The sequence below is a fragment of the Balearica regulorum genome, chromosome 10 (assembly GCF_011004875.1).
Source record: "Balearica regulorum gibbericeps isolate bBalReg1 chromosome 10, bBalReg1.pri, whole genome shotgun sequence".
Taxonomy (NCBI): domain Eukaryota; kingdom Metazoa; phylum Chordata; class Aves; order Gruiformes; family Gruidae; genus Balearica; species Balearica regulorum.
The window spans coordinates 12,176,502-12,192,252 of NC_046193.1; the positions used below are offsets into that span (position 1 = coordinate 12,176,502).

Consider the following 15,751-nt stretch of genomic DNA (forward strand, 5'->3'; position numbering starts at 1 on the left):
GGGCTTAGTATTCATTTCACTGTGTCTCTTCTGAAAACTGAGTGTAAAAAAAAAAATCTGAGCTGCAGAGAAATAGCAGAAATTTGAAGAATTGTTATTTTTTTAATCTTTCTTTTCAACTTTGGAAGTTTCTTTTCCAGTTTCCCAGGAAGCCTATGGCTTGGGACAGCTTGCCTGTGTTGTAAACTGTTCTGGCAGCCAGCTCCACCTTGAGATGGCCTGGCCCCTCAAAGGCCTCTGCTCAGCAAGAGGAACAAAGGACTGGAAGGACAGGAGCCAAGCTGATGGGCATGAAGTGGAGAAGGAAAGGCAAAGTGAAGAATCTCGAATGCCAGACAGAGGACCGACACTGGAGCTGAAGCTGTGGAACAACTAGCAGACACTTCAAGGTTTGCCCTCCTCCTCACCATTCTTCTCCTCTGTGAGACTCTTTCACCTTGGTGGTATGAACATGAGATAAAAGGCAACAAATGAAAACACAAATGCACGTGGTCCAGGTGCCTTCCTGTCAGGCAGAGGTAAGCCCACAGAAGCAGGTGAGCTCTCAGCCTTCAGCAGTTCCCTTCAAAGGTCACATCTAATTAGGAGAATCCTGGATTTTGACATTACTGATGTTTTTAGCAAGTTGGTCTCTTCCAAGGCAGCAAAGAAGTCCAGCTGGGAACCCATATGGGGAAAAAAAAATATATATTCTATAAACTTGTTATCCCTAGAAAACTTCTTGTATACACTACGTGTGAGCTCATTCTATACACCTACTCTTTACCACAATCTGATTTTAGACATTGCATGACAGATAGTCCCACTGATACCTGTCAGTATTTCTATATATCTACTTGGAGCGCACTGTAAGGCAGTTAGTGCTGTCTTTTAGAGAGAAAAAGGTTTTCCTTAAGTTTTTCCATAAGTTTTTGGTCACCTATAGTGACCTCAGTCATCACTGATTTCTGCATAGCCTCCGTGGGTGGAGAATCAAACTCACCCAATTTTCATTGTTGGAAAATGCAACCCAGGTACACGGAGAATTCCTTTAATGCCCTGGCAGTGGCAACACCTCAACATACTCCAAGATTCAGTGTTGTGTTTGACTGACTTGCGACTTTAAGACAATTCAATTTAACACAGCAGATGTGGCCAGTTGCTGCAGCACAGATGATGGGGGTAATTTATAAAGGTATTGGAAGCCTGCTTTGGGTAGGTACCCATAGCTTCAGAAACACAGGCTGGGGAAAGCGGATTCTGTTTTAAGCGGACTAATGGTGGCCATGGTGGTGCATTCTGGCACCAGGAAAGGTTTGATCCTTAGCTGAGGTGTAGTTACAGTGATAGGCACATTCAGGCACATTCACATACAGTGATAGGTGTTAAGAGGATGGCAAAACTGCATTTTAAGCCTACCCGAAGGTTGCTCACAGGGAGAGGCATGCATGTGCTGATAGCACTGCGTGAATGTACGTCTAGGTCTCAGACCATGCTAATTCCAGGCATGTGCTGATGTGCTCCAAGCTGAGATCACTGACATCCGAAGGTGGGTGCCCCCAGCCCACGAGAGATGCTGTTACCCTGTCAGCTGGGTGCTCTCCTTGATAAAACTGTATCCCCTCACTTCCTACAGTCATTTGCTTGTCAAGAGCAAAGACTCATTTTAACACTGTGGATTTTAAATTTTCTCTGATGTAATTATTGTTTGACACTGCAGCCTTTCCAAGCACCTTACATAAGGAAAAAGAGAGAATTAAATATGAGAAGCCTAAAAATAAAACTATTAAAAGGAGACAGAAGCTGTTTTGTGAGCAGCAGGAATGATGTGGTGCCTCTGGGAGAGGATATGCTGAGCCAAAGGAGATGTTCTGCTTTAAGGCAGTGCCTTTTATTGTATTTCAGTGAAGTTCTGTGCTTTTCTGAAGTTCTTAGGTGCAGCGCTTTTAGAAATGAGCCTGTTCTTTCTCTTTACTCCTGCAAAACCCATGACTTTCATATGATTTCCCAAGCCAATCTTCTTTTACAGACTACAGCCAAAATTTCCCTTCCCTAATTAACCCGGAATGTTTTTTGAAGAAGTTTTAGCCGCAGAGAACATCAAATTTAGCTCTTAGCCTGGAGCCAAGCTCTGGGCTAAAGAACACATGTCATTTTAGGAATTTATGCAGATGCACCTTGACATCTGGGATGTGATATGTCACCTGCACACTTCCCCATTGAGATAACGAGCAGTAGTGGGCACTGCTGAGGCTGCAGGTGCAGTGCAAAAGATTTTTACCATTCATTCCAACACTTTTGTCCAAGTTACGTAAATAATTTCAGGAGACTTCTTTGACACATGCAAGCCTCTTCTGTTGGTATTTGTCCATGTGATAACTCAATTGACTCATTTCCCCTCTGGGTTGTTTCTGAGAGTAGCATGCTGCACTGTTTCCTAAGTTATGAACCTGTAAGGGAGTTCTCTGTTAAGCCTTTGTTTACCACAGCTATCTCCTCTGTCATGCGAAAAGGCAGCTAAAAAAGTATGCAACACATACGTTTTTCTAGTGTTATTTTGGAATGCCCTTAATAAAGCCTGGTTTACACACGTCTGGTGACTGATATATGCTGAAATTCAGGTATGGAGAGTAGAGATCATGTAGCTCAAGTCAGGATCAGCCAGGTTTCTCTCTCTGCACTGACTGCATTAGGCAAGAATAGATGAACAAGCACTGAATGTCTCATTTACATCAGGTCCCTTTATGACTCCATGATTTGCGCTCTCAGCATCTGAGGCATCAGTATCACAGAGCTGTGATCCTCGATCTGTTCTTGAGCTTTCTCTTCTGCAAAGCTGTGACTCATTTTCTCTGTGTTGTGATGATGTTTGGAAGAGGCATGAAACAGCAACAGGGAGAGATGGCATCTTTCACAAAATCTAGTCCAGACTGAACAAAGGTAAAGCCTTGATGAGCTACACATGCATCCTGTCCAGAACATCTATAGGAATAATTGAATGAGGGTAGATTATGACTTTGAAATGCTGAACCATCACCATTCACTCCAGACATCCCATTTCAAGCCCATTCAGAACCAAAGTTAAAACAGCGATGTGAAGCCTAGGTACTTTGAACCCTCAGGATTAATTTTTTGAGAAACTGTCTTTTGTCCAAGAAGTATTTGTGGAAAATAACTGGGAGAATAATTTAGACTAGCAATAGCTTGTGGAAAATTGTAAACAGCTGGGAGATCATTCCTGAGCAGGAGAAAGTAGACAAATGCATTATTTGCTATGACTTACTACTTCAGCTCTGGTAGCTGCATTGCATTTGGTTTGATGGGCTTTTGTTGGTTTTTTTGCAAGAACTTACTCAACAAAGAAAACATATTTTCCCTCTGGGATAAGTAATCTCCTGTAATTGCACAACTCCACTGGTTTTTAATCCAGTCTGTGTGCCCACAGTAAGTGGTCTGTGGTTTTCTGGCCAAGTACCAGCTTTTGCAAGCTTCATGGAAAACCTTTCCTCTTCAGCTATAGAGCACCATAAGGTTTGTAGTTCCACAGGGGCTGACTTGAGCCAACAAGCAGCAGGGCATCATGTCAAATTCTGCAGAGTATAAGCTTTCACCCATAGGAATACAATGTGTATTTTCTAGCCTTTCTGTAAAGAAAACCCTCTGAATAGAAAGTGAGGCTGGCTTGATTTCTTGAACTGCCTCTCAAAAGGGAGGAGAGATAGGAAGGAAGAGTGATCTTCTGTGCTTTCTTGCCTGTTTATTCTTAAACCTACTGAGGACCAGTAAAATAGTAATGCTACCCTGTTTGACTCTTCTTTTTGTCAGTGAACTCCAGCTACTCTCAAAATATGGTAGTTTACAGTTACATGTGCGATATCACTAGTGTATTTAAAACCTGACAAAGTCCAAAGAGCTTCCTCATTAATTGCTACATGAACATAACACAGGAGCCCTGTTGCTATAAGCAGCATGAAGTTCCCCCTCCCCTCCCCAAGCCTGTTGCACAAGATGGAGCCAAGCTGTCATCTCTCACTTAACAGAAGATGACCCTGGTAGGGTTGATCTGTGCCAAACATTCAGGTCGCAGTGCTCCTGATGGTCATAACCCACATACCAAACTGCTGTCATAGTAGGGAAACAGCGTAAGAGGAGCACAAAGGACAACTCTGCCTACTCTTTCTCTTTTCCAACTAGTTTCTAAAGTGATGATGCAGAGATTATTTTTGCCTCTGCATCAGTAAAGTGGAGCAGTTTTGGCCTGAGAACTCTTACAATGCCATTTTTACTCTGTCTTGCTCATAACTTTAAGGTTTTGGATTTTTTTCTTTTTCTTAATTACCAATCAGTCACTCTCCAGCTACAGTATTAACATGTGGAATGGTGGTTACCTCCAGTGGCTATTTAAATTAAACACAGACCTACTGAATAGAGACCGAGTGCCAGGAGATCTCTTTTGAAGGGAGAAAAGGTGAGAAGAGAAACTGCTTTCCACTTAACATTGCCAATGTATTTCTGAAGCAAAGGATGACACCTTTCTGACTTCAGGACATTATTGATGTCTTTCTCTCACAGAACATGTGTTCTGAAAGCCTGTAGCCATGTCACCTTCAAGCTGTCATTTCATGGGGATACTGCAAGTGAGGTACAGCCAGCCTGGCTTGGGATTGCTGAGACATCCAAGACACTACAGGTAATTCAGATGAAGTTATAACCCCCCCGGAGGCAAGGCTGAGTCTAGATCCAGCGAAGTGCCAGCCAGCACTCTGTGCAGGTTTGCAGGTGAAGTCGAGCAACCTTGTGGATGATGCACAGCCATGGAAGACCCTGGGAAGGATCTTTTAAATACAGCCAAGTTGTGCCAGTGACGCCCTTGGATATCTGTCATGGTAAGTTTGAATCAGGCAAGGGAAGCTGAGCTGCCCCCACGCCAGTGCCACTGTAGACAGCACATGGAGATTGTCCTGAAGGTTCGACAACAGTGGTGCAGTAACAAGTCAGTATCTCATTGCCCTGTGCCTCATCCAAGCCTCCCTGCAGCAGCACAAATGCCAACCAGGGTGTCAGCAGTGAGAGGGCTCTGGAAAGGCTGAAGAGGCTGAGGGGTTTTGGGAGGAAGGGCAAACAGTGCCTGAGCACAAGCCTGCTGCTGGTGCCTCAGCACAGTTTGTTTGCACGGCCTCCTCCTAGCTCGGCAGGATGGATAGGCTCAGCTCCTAAAATGGGTGCAACTGGGCTGGTAGCCAGGCAGGCACTGGAGGCTGATTCAACACAGAGATTTATGGTGAGGTCAGGGAGGCCTGGAGGGGGTTGTGGCAGGGAGAGAGTGGTCCCTGGAGAGAGCAGCAGATGCGTTTTGCAGCCCTTGCTGTTCTGGGCCAGCATCTCCTTTCCTTGCCTGTGCTGGGAGGATGCCGCAGAGCAGGACGTGTCAGTGAAACCTGGTTTCTCACATATCCATACCACTCCCTCCCCGCATGCCTTAAACCTGCACTGGAGTGCAATTCCACCACTTTATTCATCTCTCAGGCTGCCAATTCAAGTAGCATTTCCCAGCCTGGACCCAAAGGGTTAAGGTGGGATATTAACTTCAAAGCTGGGCTCGTTGTGCTCTATGGGGATCTGAGCAGTGTGGGTCATGGATGTCCTTGCAGGCAGGTCCCTTCTCTCCATGCTTTGAAGAGCTGATGTGGCGTAAAAGCTTCTTTTCGGAGAGGGCATGATTAATCTTTGCTTCTTAGAGGATGACAAATATATTATATTCGGCGACATGCACACGCATTCTCTTTGCCTGATGGGTGACCCCTGTCTTAATGCCAAGCATGCGAGGTCCAGCTCTGTAAACAAAGAGGAGAGCTTTGCAAGCTAATTAATGCTTAGAACTCACTCATTAGGAGCAGATTCCTCCGGAGCTGGCGAGTGCAACACCCTTGGTGAGCATGGCTTCATTTGATATTAATGCGGGTGCTGCAGCTGGAGGCGTCCAGGGATGCTAAGCTGCGATTCTGCACACACGGACCAGCATAGTAGATAGCTGTGACTGTAATATGAAGGGCAAAGGGAAGCAGGGAAAGTTGCTTTCCCCTCTTGGCACCTAAGGTGGTGAATTTTCCTCCTGGCAGGATTTTTGCATGTGACTATGTTGACCCAATCCTCTGCTGAGCTGAGGACCTGCAGCATCCTCCAGTGGGATGCCTGGGGTCCTTTTGCCTAGCTTCCTAGCACTCCTGAATTATCTCTGGAGGCCAGGGTGACCCCTCCTGACTGAGGAACTCTGTGTCACCCTCTTTTGAGACCTGGAAACATTCCCTTTTCCGGCCAGTACCTCTCACCTCTGCAGCAGCCAACCGCAAGCAGCTCAGCTACCCCAGGGCAGAGTTGTGAGCAATTCCTGGGGAAGCAAGGAGGAAACTGCTCTCATCTTCAAGCGGGACAGGGCCAGGACTGCCTGGCCAAGCATGTCTCCAGCAGATGGGATCCTCTGGTGAAAGGGCCTGGCCAAGTTTCTCTGTGTAGATAACATTCCTGTGTGAAGGTGCTGGCCTGGGAAGAGTGAGGGTGGCTGAAATCAGAGACAGAAATTATCAGGCTCCTGTGGCATAAGGGATAAAGACCTCCTACAGATAGGTACCTGGGGGCTGTGGGTTTGAATCCCATGTGATTCAACAGAGGTTTTTGTGTTTGGTTGGTTTTGGGTTTTTTTCTTTTCCTCAGATGGCAGAAAAAAGCTGTACCTCAACCCTAAGGAAAAAGAAAAACTCTCCTGCCCCACTGTCTTTCCCAGCTAAATGCCCTAGTGAAGGCCCAAATGTGGACCAGAGGGGCTGAGGAGTGGGACCTGAGGTGCAAGGACAGCACTTTAACCATGTGGTGTGTCTGGCTGAGTGCTGTGGGCCTGTCAGAGCAGCTCCCTTCCCCTGGGGCACCCAGCAGGGTCAGGATAAGACCCTCTGGAGATGCCCCTCCTGCACCAGGGTGCCTGGCAACATTATCATCAGTGACTGTGGTCCTTGCACAAGGATCTAGTCTGGCACAAAGGGGCTGTGCTATCCTCCATGGCCCATGAGACCTGGTGCCTCCCAATGAGATGTTCCACCAGTTTGCTGGGGACATGAAAGCAAGCAGTGAGGAGGGGAAGGTGTTGCTGGGCTTTGGAAGTGTCTCACCTTGGTGAGGTGTGTGCCCTCCAGAGGAGGAGCTGGTGGGCCAGAGGATAGCTTACAGCCCACCAGGATGGCCGAGTGGTGAAGGCGTTGGACTTAAGATCCAATGGGCACATGCCCGCGTGGGTTCGAACCCCACTTCTGGTAGGAGCCTCCTTTTTCTCTTGGTCCAAAGATCCCACCCCAGCTTTTAGAGCATCAGTTCAGAGCAGGGACGGGAGTTCTGGGCTCTGTGCCCAGGGAGCTGAGGCCATTCAGTGCCCCAGTGTGAGGACCCTGGTGGGACCAAGCCAACCTACCATCCAGGCTGAATATGTAGAGAGATGTGAGCCGGTTCTTCTGGCACACAGGTTATGTCTCTCATCCTTCATGCAGGGAGTGCTGAGATTGTCGTAGGCTTGAATCCCACATACTCCCAAAATAGCAACTTGTTTTTCCCATGGCAGAAATAGAAAAACCTGACTACCCTGAAGGGGGAAAAAAAAAAGGTGTTGAGTTCTAAACAGCTCAGGCAAGTCACAAGTTGAAACCAGTGCAAACAAGTGGGTTCAAGGAGATGGGTTTGGGGTTTGTGGAGACTGCTCCACACTGGCTTCTCTTACCAGCTCTGCTCCATGACTCCAGACCCATTGTTTGGCTCACCCAAAGCAACATTTGGCACTCTCTAGAGAGATTTGGCAGTGCCACAACCCCCTGGAGCAAGCCAGCATGGCAGGAAGGGGTTCCTGATGCTGCTGGTTAAATTTGGGAAATGCACGAGGAACTGAGAACTGCTCCCCTGTTGCACAATGTCGCTATGCCATAGTCTGTCTTGGGTTGGTACCTACAAATGCTCACGAGATTTTTTTTGCTCCCTTCCTGTGTGCATGGATGGGCACCTGCTATTTCCTTCAGTAAAGGGCTGGCCTGCTGGACCCACGGAGACGCTGTCAGGTTTTCATTTGGCTGATTTGCTCCAGCCTGAGGCCAATCGGAAATGTCCTACTGCTGGGACATGATTTGAAGTGATGGTGTTAATTTGGTTAATTAGGATTCCCGGGTAGCGTGCGCTTCTTGCAAATCAGCTTACCATTGTAGTATCCCTGCAAAGAGTTATTTGCTGGTGCATGGGGTTATGTATGAATTTATGATTATGATGTAGGGCCATTAATTTCATGTTTGTGGCAGATGATACGGCTCAATTATTAAAAGTTGCACATTAAGATCTTTGGCTCTCTCTGATATATGGGAATCGGAGGGTGGCCTACAGGAAGGATTACAGGGCCCGTATGAGTGGCCATACAACAAATGGGGCAGGACCCAGAGGAGAGGACAGGGGAGGAATTACTCTGCTCCTCTCCCATTTGATTAGTGCTGGGAGTGCATATCCGCTAGAGCTGGCTTGTTGCAACTAACCTCAGTCATTAAGTGATGCAAAGAATGACAAATACATCTTTGAGAGTATCCCAGGGGGTCTAAGCAGCACTGCGGGTCAAGTCTTTTGCCTCTGATGGCTTGGAGTCAGACTCCTGTCTAGTTCATGTGTCAAAGGCATTTGGTGGCCTCCACTGAGTTCAAAGCTGAAATCTCTTCATTTGAGCTTCTCTGTTGATCCATATTCTCAGAAAACCTGTGTTTTTTCCACCCCAGGGGTAGGGGTTCTGGTCTGTTCCTGATCCCTTGAGGATGTTTATCCACTTTGCAAAACTATTGGGCAGACAGAGCATCATCTGAGGGCACCAGGAGCTGAATTAACAGCCTTTGTATCGCACAGCCTGCCGGAGTCATACGTGCGGCTGGGGCCAAATGTTAATTTGACTCAGGACTGAGATCAAATGGCAGAGCCATGTAAGAATGTGGGGCTGGAGAGCTGGAGATTTGGGGACTGAAATAGCAATGAGTCCAGTGGCCAAGGTAGGTGAGGGCTGTGGAGGACTGATAAATAAACTGCCTTCTACCAGGCCACAGCTTTCCTCCTTCTTACCCCATATCCTCCAAGGGCTTGACAGAGCTAAAAAGAGAAGCTTGTCCAATAGCCATTTCCATGTATCATATTTATTAAGATGGTTATTGCAGATTAAATATCAATAGTTTATTACAAATATATTTATTATAGATTAACTATGCAGTATGCACATCTGTTATGTTGTTGTTAAAAGTAAACCTCAGTGAAAGGTTTTTAATAATGAATTTGTGTTGAAGTAGTGTACAATAAGTATCTTTAGCAATCTTACTCTCAATTTCACAAGACAGTTTTATGTTCAATAAATACCTAGAGATTATTAAAAACATATTTATCAAAGATTAACAATGATGAAATAGATACAAATCTAAGCTGTTAAGTTCAATACACATAGTTGTTATAATAATCAATTCCTATATTAAAACACAATAACTGCCTTGTTTAATCTAAATGAAATGGGTTTTTTTGGGATCTTTCTAAGTGCCATCTTTTGCTGTGTGCTCCTGCTTGTAGATCTCAGATTAGATCCTGGGACATTTGTACTTATAATTAATCAAGTACTTAGGTAAAAGCAAAGCAGCCCCAGAATACTGCAGGCTGTTTCAGGAGCAGGGAATCAGAGCTTCAAAGGATGTAGGTCAAAGCCAGTCCACAGGCACCAGAGCGGCTACTCTAGCCTCCCCCAGCTCTGTATCCCTGAGAAATCCCTATATCCAATCTAACCTACAGCTCATACCACCACCTCCAGCCACGCCTTTTCCAGCACTGGGAGTTTGGAGTAGCAACTCTCAAATTCTTTACAATCACAGATGCACCCACACTGTTTTGGATACAGAAAGCCACCGCCTGTCTTGTATCCTGTTATTATCTAGCACTTGGAGGCAGAGTGCTAAAATGAGCTAACTATTTAGGAGATAAACAAAATGTTATTGTTTTACTCTTGTAATGCTTCTGTTATAATTGCTGGCTGGTGGGTAACGAGAGCTGGTGCCTCTGTCTGTGCCTCTGCCTGCAGGTGCTGGGAGCTGTGTCCCTGACACCCACTTTTTGTGAACAGCATCATGGGCTGTCTGGGTGCCTCATGGCCTTTGGACAGCAGGCTGGGAACCCCACAAGGCATCCCCCAGCTGGGCTGGATCCAGTGCCTCGTCCCAGCATTTGATGTTTTTTTTTCTCATGTTTGGGCTCACACTTTTATATACGTGAAGCTCAGTGCCAAATCTAGGTGAGGATACAAATCAGAGGCACCCAAATTTGAAGGAGACTGCACACAGTGTCTCTAAAATAAGGGCTGTGCCATGACACAATGGGGTTGTGCGGGTTGTTGACTCCGATATCTGTAATGTATTGATGTGCATTCGTCTCTTATGATGGCAGGATCTCAGAAAGCAGTCTGAGAGGGGCAGACATCCCCCAACTGCTGCTCAGCAGTATCTCAAATATATGGTGATTTTCCATCTCCCAATTGTCTGTTGATTTCCTTCCTTTATGAGTTTGAAAACCAGTCTCAGACACGCCTTAAGGGATGCTACTTCCACATTTCTGATGCTATTGAGCAGTTCTGTAGGATCAGATGTGTGCATAGGGCTGCCAAGGAAACCCTTCAGAGGCAGGGAAGAGTCAGGGCATGATGAAGGCAGCTGGACAGCCTTGGGGAGATGGAGGGACCTGTTGGAGAGACGGTCGTTGAGAAGTGGGGAGTTCCTGGCCTGTGTCAGCAACCTGTTCTCATATACCTCCCATCCTGGTATATGGAGATCGATCTATCTATCTATAGAGATATATATAGATATATCTCCTGGTATATGAATCCCATCTGTGCTCATGGCAGGTGTCTAGCTTTGAGGGGTGTGTTTGACTCAAAAGATGGCCCATACAACCAAGGAAGATCTTTCTGTGCTTAGCTGGGTGAGGGCAGTGCTGGCTCCATTGGATGCCATGGGGATCTGTCGTCATATTTTGGCCAGGTCTGGTCTGCATGATGCCTCCAGTGATCATCTGTCGCCAGCAGCCCCTGACTTCACTTTTTGTCCCGCCTGGGGAAACGTGACCCAAACAGCTTAGAAGCTTTATGTGTGTCTCCAATGCACTCACACGCTCCTCTGTGGACATCAGAGAAGTTAGATCTGTTTACACCCTGAGTTTGTCTCCTGTACGTGTTCCTCAGCCCACCTGCCCTGTGGAGGATGCTTAGCTGTTAGCGGGGAGTTTTCCATCGTAGCAGAGGGCTGCAATTACAGAGGTGACCAGAGAAAAAAGACAAGCGGGCACGCACCGCTGCATTTAATAGAAGGCAATGATTCTTCTGGGCTCCAGAGTAATACGGGAGATCTGGTTTTAATAAATTAACAGCCTACAAGTAAAAATCTCAAGCAATTAAACTCTGGAATGAAGGCGCGCACCATGAAATGTATTCTGGAGCTGACGGGGGAGTGGCAAAGACAATCCCTGAGCAGTGGAGAAGGCAAAAATAAAATAAAAATCCCCCAGAGAGAGAGAGTGGGAGAGCTCTGCTCCCCCTCTCATTTCTGTTGTGCATGAATGTGGACATCTCATCTTGTTTCCCATCACTCCTCCTTTCTCCACTGGCTCCTGGGGACCCAATTTGGAGCCTCCCTGAGCTCATCCAAGTCTCCATCATCACCATCACCCTTGTGCCTGCTCTCACACATGTAGGTAAGGAAATCCCCACGGTGAGGAGGGGATGGCTGGTGGAGACATGGGAAGTAGCTGGGAGCTAGGAGCTGAAGAGGGGAACAAATAAATAATAATAAAAAATCCTGCTAAGCGCCCTGTCTTACATTAATAGCTTGCATGGAATCCTCTTTGCCATAGAATTCAATTTATTTCCATTTAAAGGCTGTTCTTCTCAATCAATGCAACTAATAAATAGCTGCTGATGGCCATGACCCCCAGGCTGAGGGAAGAATTTATCTTCTGAGCCAATTAAAGCAATTGAACAATTCCTTTTAATAACACTATGGGATTTTAATACAAGGGAAAAAAACCCAACAAAATGACAGGAGAGGGAAAGAAATCCTCCCCCTGAGCCTTGCAGAGAAGGGTCAGGCAGGCTGTGCCAGGGTCAGGATTAGATGCTTTAACTTGTCTTGTGAAGCTGGTAGGGGAAATATAGCGTTCCCTGAGAAAGCACAGGAATGCTTTTCTTTTCTGATGTCTTAAAAAAAAGTCCAGAAATCAAAAAAACATAATGGCAAATTATGTTCCCTTGTTTGCAAAGCTGTAAAGGGTTTGGAGGGATTAGAGAGCCCTTGTGGCGTGGTGGGAGAGATGGACAAACCAGGCCAGCTGTGATGCCTGTCGCACTGCTGCAACGGGCAGTATATCCCTCCAGGAGTGGGGAATTGTCCGGGTGCCCTGTGGGCACAAGGGCGGTGGGACCCAGGGCAGCAGAGCCTTTCATCTCGGGCACTCCCACACTCACAGGGGTAAGGCAGGGCTGACCTCTCCATGGCTTTTTTTCTGAGACTCACATTACTTTTTTTTTTAGTGGCAAAAATCCTCGCTGATGTGCTTGAGCCCTTGTGGAGGGATGGGAAGCATCCTATGAGACTTGTGGGTTCCCACAGCTGGTATTGGAGCCAGTGCTCAGTCAAGAGATCATTCGTGCCTTGGAAGACAGACAGGTACAAAGGAGGTGGCGAGGGAAGCAGAACGGATACCTATTGAGTTTTCACAAAGCTATATAACCCCAAATGGCAGTGGGTCTTCTCCACTCCATCACTCTTCTGTCAATGAAATCTCATGACTCCTGTTGGCATCGGATGAGAGCATCTGTCAAACACACGAGTCTCCTTCGAACACTCCTGTGCTGCAGGGAAGTCTCTTATCTCCATTTTACAGATGGCAAGCAGAGGTACAGAGAGGTTAATTGACTTGCCCAAAGTCAGTGCAGGAGGTCTATAAGTGACGCCAGATCCCTTGAATCCCTGTCTTCTGGCTTAATCATAAGACCATCCATCTTCATCCTCTTCCCTCTCAGGATCCCCCAGCAACTGTGATAGCTCAGGCACTCGTGTTGGCAAACTGCAGGTGGAGACAGCTCTGGGAGATGGACATTTCCAGCAATGGTTTCTGAAACCCGTTTCCCAACAGGACGTCAGTTTTGACCTTGAAAGTTTGGGGTTTCTTTTTAAACTCTTGTCTAGTGTCCCTTAGGAGCAGTGAGATAAACATGCCTGAGCATTCACTCTTTGTGGAGGCATTTCAGAGATGCCAAGGCAAAAAGACATTTCATCACTGCTTTGACAGAGAAAGGACATCTTTCCTGGGTTTTAATGCACTGCCCCCATCAAAGTGATAAGCAGATTGAACCCACAGGTAGAAAACAAACAGTGACCTTTATTTTCAAGTGATCACCTGGTAATAGATCCCCTGCAGGGCTCTGGAGATTTGTCCTTGACAGCCGTTCCCCTATCTGTGCGAGCAAGTCTGTGCGTGCAGGGCCATTGAGAAATGTGGCAAGGTGTGAACGTTTCCATCACAATGTCTCTTGTTTCAGAAGTGTGAATGGAAGAAGCGGGAGAGTCCTGAGTGAGCCGTTGATGAACACGGAGCACGCGTTACATTCCCTCTGAGACTGGGAAGGAAATGACAACTGTAAGTCCGCCTCTTTCAATTTGCAGGCTTTCTGCAGCATCTCTGTTCTTTCTGCTTGCTCCCTCATTTTCATTTTTTATTAATTACCCGGTGACAATTTTCCCAGAGGACTCTATTTTCCATTAATTATTAAGAGAACTACAGGGGGAACACTTTGAGAACATCGGGTGGGAGCATTTCCTAATGCCTACATGTGTATCTTTTTGACATTCTCCTTGCACAGGAGGCTCAATGACCTGCCTGGGATGCAGAAGAACTTTTTTTATTGCAGCATAGCACGTTGAACAAGGAAACTTTATTTAAGGGCTGTTTTGTTGGCCCTGGAGACTAACATGCTGCTCGGCCAGAATCGATCAGTGTGCTCTGTGTATGATTTATTATCATGTCTTGTGTGTAGGAGAATTCACAGACAGAAACCAGTGTCAGCGTAGAACCGTGCTGCACTTGCATCACTGTTTTCTACTGCTGAAGATGTAGATATGGCAAGAGAAGGAATAACGCTGGCCTGAAATGTCAGGTCCAGATGGTGACTGTCCCCAGAACAGATGAATAATGAAGGTGGAGGAAGAGCAGATGCTTTTCCTCTCCTCCTGAAGTCATGGGTTCTATAGTTGTACCTTCTACAGTCCCCACAGCATACTGAGATTCATGGGAATGTCTTGACAGAAACAGTCAGGAAGCTCAGTGTTAAGACTGAAAGCTTCTTGGTGTGGCATGTCTGTTTGAGCACCACTGGAGTTCAGCTTCTGTTTGAAAGAAGAGACACATATTTTTGTGATGTTGATCTGTGAAGCTGCTTCTGCAGGTTACTGAGTACCACTATTTCTAGGATATCTGATATTTAAGTACTTTTGTGTAATTAGAAGGGTGTTCTCCGTACATGAACTGGTCTTTGGAACAAGCCAAGAAGAGCCAGCATTTCCTCTGGAAAATTCTGACCAGGCTTGCAGGGTTCTACACGTGCTTGAGGGAGATTTTGGTGAACACAGCCCCAAAGCTGTGCAGGGACAGGGAGCAGAGCTCAGCACCATCTGTTTCTTTCAGAAGCTGAATGAAAACCAGTGTAAATATAGCGGGTTTCTGGGCTTTAATTGAAGCACTTTAAGTTGCATTAATGGTTGGTACCTGCCTTCCCATGCTAACTCTGTCCTCTGGCCTGCGCTTGAATTCCTGCACAGGACATCCCTGCTCAAACCCGTTACAAGTGCATCCATAATGACTCCTCCTGAAGGGCTCTGTTCAGGTGTTGCATGGCGGTAGCACTTTATTACACGTCAACTCCCATGCTGTTTTACAACATCGTTTCTATGGTTACCCACCACCCTCCGTAACCCACGGAGCCCGTAAAGAGGCAGGATTGCATTTCACAGCGGCGAGACCTGTCATGTACAGTGATGGGCTTAATACCTGATAAAGAGTGAAGCTCCAACCCATGGTCGGGTCCCGGCTGTGAAGCCGCTGCCCTGGGAGCTGCTCCTTGTGCTGGGAGGTGCCGGGGGTCAGAGGTGGGTGAAGGGGGGAGATCTTGTCAAGCTTCGGGTAATTGTCATGCTGCTCCCAACCACCCAACTTCTCACCTTCGTGTCAACAACCAACTCAGATCTGCCAGTTGTTGGAGTTCTTTGCAAGGGTGGGATGGGGAGGAGTGACTACAGCAATAGGAGAGTTTTTGCTAAGAAACGCCCAAAAATGGCTAACATAGACCTATTTCACTCCAAAGGTTTTCTGGAATGAAGTTATAAACATGGTATTTCATTGGATTTGGCCCAAAACAGCTTTTTCTTCCCAGAATAATGGATTGAATGCATTTCTATTTCATGATCTAGGGTAGCTTGTTTTAATGGTGCCTGAAGGGGAAAACAAGGATGTTCTGAGAAATGTTTAAGGAAGTTCCAAGGATTTGATCTGGATAACATGACCACTATGGAGAATGAAATTATATGGGAATAATTATTCAACAGAACACTTTATAGTGCTTAGCTGCCTGTCTAGTTGGATCAGACTGTGCCCACAAATCCATTACTGTAATTTGATATTTGCTTGCTGTTAA

The 15,751-nt window shown here is 46.3% G+C and overlaps 1 long non-coding RNA gene and 1 other non-coding gene across 2 annotated transcripts in view; both read left to right on the plus strand.

Annotated features, from left to right (window-relative positions):
- Nucleotides 1-13,702, plus strand: part of LOC142603179 (uncharacterized) — a 30,734-nt gene extending 17,032 nt beyond the window's left edge. The window contains exons 3-4 of the long non-coding RNA XR_012837044.1: nt 12,593-12,728; nt 13,604-13,702. This is a non-coding gene — a long non-coding RNA (uncharacterized LOC142603179). The remainder of the gene's footprint in view (nt 1-12,592; nt 12,729-13,603) is intronic.
- On the plus strand, nt 7,204-7,286 carry TRNAL-UAA (transfer RNA leucine (anticodon UAA)). Its single transcript has one exon. It is a non-coding gene; the product is annotated as a tRNA-Leu (tRNA).
- Nucleotides 13,703-15,751: the final 2,049 nt, after the last annotated feature.